The 2,500-nt window shown below is 51.2% G+C and overlaps 1 protein-coding gene across 7 annotated transcripts in view; it reads left to right on the top strand.

Annotated features, from left to right (window-relative positions):
* LOC125956546 (mucin-19) overlaps positions 1–2,500 on the top strand; it is a 17,106-nt gene that overhangs the window by 1,288 nt on the left and 13,318 nt on the right. For 4 of the 7 annotated variants that reach the window (XM_049688547.1, XM_049688551.1, XM_049688548.1 and 1 more), the window contains exon 2: positions 1,134–1,698. The gene's annotated coding sequence lies outside the window, so the exon portion shown is untranslated. Of the gene's footprint in view, positions 1–102; positions 1,699–1,765 lie in introns of those variants that run through there. The other 3 variants (XM_049688554.1, XM_049688546.1, XM_049688553.1) reach the window with 3 other exon arrangements.

Below are 2,500 nucleotides of genomic sequence, written 5' to 3'. Positions count from 1 at the left end.
AGTGTGGCGCACCCCACCGTGTGACCGTGATTGATACCTGCGCCTGTGACTGTGAATGTGGGTGCGTGCGTAATGAAATTGACCAAAAACCACGGCGCACCGCACCGCACCGGTGTTACCGTTTGCGTCAGTGACTCGGTTGCTTTCCAAATGAAATCCATAAATAGTTTTGCATGTGGCCTACTACTGCTACGGCTGGCAAGCGATTACCAACCACAAACAGCACTGACTACTTGACTTGACATCAGGACGCGCTGTAGAAGGCCGTGTGCCGTGTCTGTGCTGGGGTCGACGCAGGAACGCAGGAGGAGCGTGCAAATTCTCGCGACCGGTGACCAGCTAACCGCGCTGCTGTACTGGATAGCGAACCCGGTCGCTTAATAGAGAGGCAAGGAACCGTTTACTTCATTTACCACAACACACCGGACGCCGCGCGTGAAAGAGCCGTGTCAGGGAAGCCGTTTATTCTAAATGTTCTTCTCTCCGGGTCAATGCTCATGCTCTCTCGCTCTTTCTGCTGGTTGATCTCTTAAACTCACTGCTCCACCTACTCCGTCCTCCCCACGAGTACGGGAGAGGACGCCAAGAGACGACAAAATTGAATAATAATACGTACAACTCTCACTGCTATGTGTGGAGGAACTCCAGCAACGCGTGCGATCGCGTGTCGTCCACGAAGCACTGTAAATTGGTTTGTGGGAAGGCTGAAGAGGGGAGGTGACTATTGGAGAAGCGGAGCTCCAACGCTCACCTCCTCCTCTTTTTTCGTCTAGAGTCGGACTCGGATTACGGGTGTGATTATCTTTGTGTCTCTGTGTTTGTATGGCCACTAGCCCAGCTCGTCAGTTGGACCGTGTCGTGTCCGACGATTGACTAAACGAGCTGCGAATCTCTGAGAAAATTGTAATATAATCGAGATCGAGAGCAGCAGACGACGACGGCGGCGTACCAAGGACTCTGGGTGTTGGGGGTGAAGTGTGGCCGGAGTGGAAGATTGGATGAATGAATTCCCGAGAAAGGGAATGAATTCGGTATTTCAATTCGGCATCACCCGGAAAGAGAGCGAGAGAGCGCGAGCAAAGGATATAGAGAGGAGAGATTGATGATGGAAAGGATGGATATAATGTTTCCAGCAATATACACCAACCCCCCACGCCGCCATCATCAACATCATCAACAGCGGCACACAGCATGCCCAGTTAGTGAGAGAATATCTGCCGAGAACCTGCTGCGAGTGACAGTTATTGAGCAATTTGAATCGTTGATGGTCCGTTGAGTTTTCAAGTGGTGCGCGCAACCCGTGTCTTCTCCGTTGCTCCGTGGTTCAACGACGACGACGACGACGATGACGACGGCGACGTGCACCATAAGTGTGTGTATTGATTATTATTACAATCATTAGTGCAATAACAATAACACGGAGGGCCAGTCCGTGTGGCCAGTGGGTGAATACATTGTGTGCTTGGTGCGTTGCGTTGGTGGACAATCGAGCGGGTTGCCTTCCATCTAGTGAGCTTGGTGCTTCCCTCGGCCTTCGTGATCCGAATAGCCAACAAACAGCAACAGCAGGCGGGTGACACATATTCATCGATGAATTGGATGCTTCTGCTGCTATACTGTCAATACAGCAATTGAACGGAGCACGTTTAATCGATTCTCACTCTCGTTGTTCCCTCCCTCGCCATTCTTTCACTGCAAGTAAGTACACACCAACAACAACAACCACAGCATGAACTGCTATGTTCATTGCACAAGCAACAGTAGCAGTAGCAGTAACAGTAGCAACTTCGGTTGCTGCATTCTTCCATCAACGCATCTACAAATCGGAAAGTGGGAAAGGGAAGCATCGAAATTTGCCATCTTAAATGCACATGCGAAAACACCCTCAAGTAACAGCCAATTGGATTTTCGTTTGTGCGCGCGCGCGTCATCCACTAATGGCGCAAACCATCATCCTCCTCGCCGTCGTCATGGTGTTTATGAGGTTAAGCACCACCACCTCAAAAAGCCAATCCGATCACGCAAAGATGAAACTACTAGAAATAGCTCAGCCCCCCCCCCCCCTCGCACCGGAGTGTGCACCGACGAGGAGCGAGGTTGATCCTTTTGCCGTTTTTAAGTGCGCTTCTTCGACGGTGCGCGACACAAATGTCGATTGCACGAATGGTGGCCAACGGTAATTAGCTTCTAAAACCCCACCGCGGTCACCCTCCTCTCTGGCGCACCAAGAGTCTGAGCTGCACAATTGAGGGAGGGAGATAGAGAGTGGAGAAGGAGAACCGAGGGGAGAGGGAAATGGAGAGCGCCAGCAGAAAGCTAATAAAACACTTGACGGCGTGGCAAACGGAGATGCTGATGATGACGATGATGGTGGCGCCGCGGTTTGTACTAGCGAGTGTGTTTATGCGAATCCAAGATGCGAACCTCTCGCGTTGCAATGGAATGTAATTTAGGGTTTTTTCTGTGCTGAGCTCTCACTCGCTCGCTTGCTCTGAGCACT

This window comes from Anopheles darlingi, chromosome 3 (genome assembly GCF_943734745.1).
Source record: "Anopheles darlingi chromosome 3, idAnoDarlMG_H_01, whole genome shotgun sequence".
In the NCBI taxonomy this organism is placed as follows: domain Eukaryota; kingdom Metazoa; phylum Arthropoda; class Insecta; order Diptera; family Culicidae; genus Anopheles; species Anopheles darlingi.
Note: the sequence above shows the minus strand (reverse complement) of the source record. Positions and strands in the feature narration are given on the sequence as shown.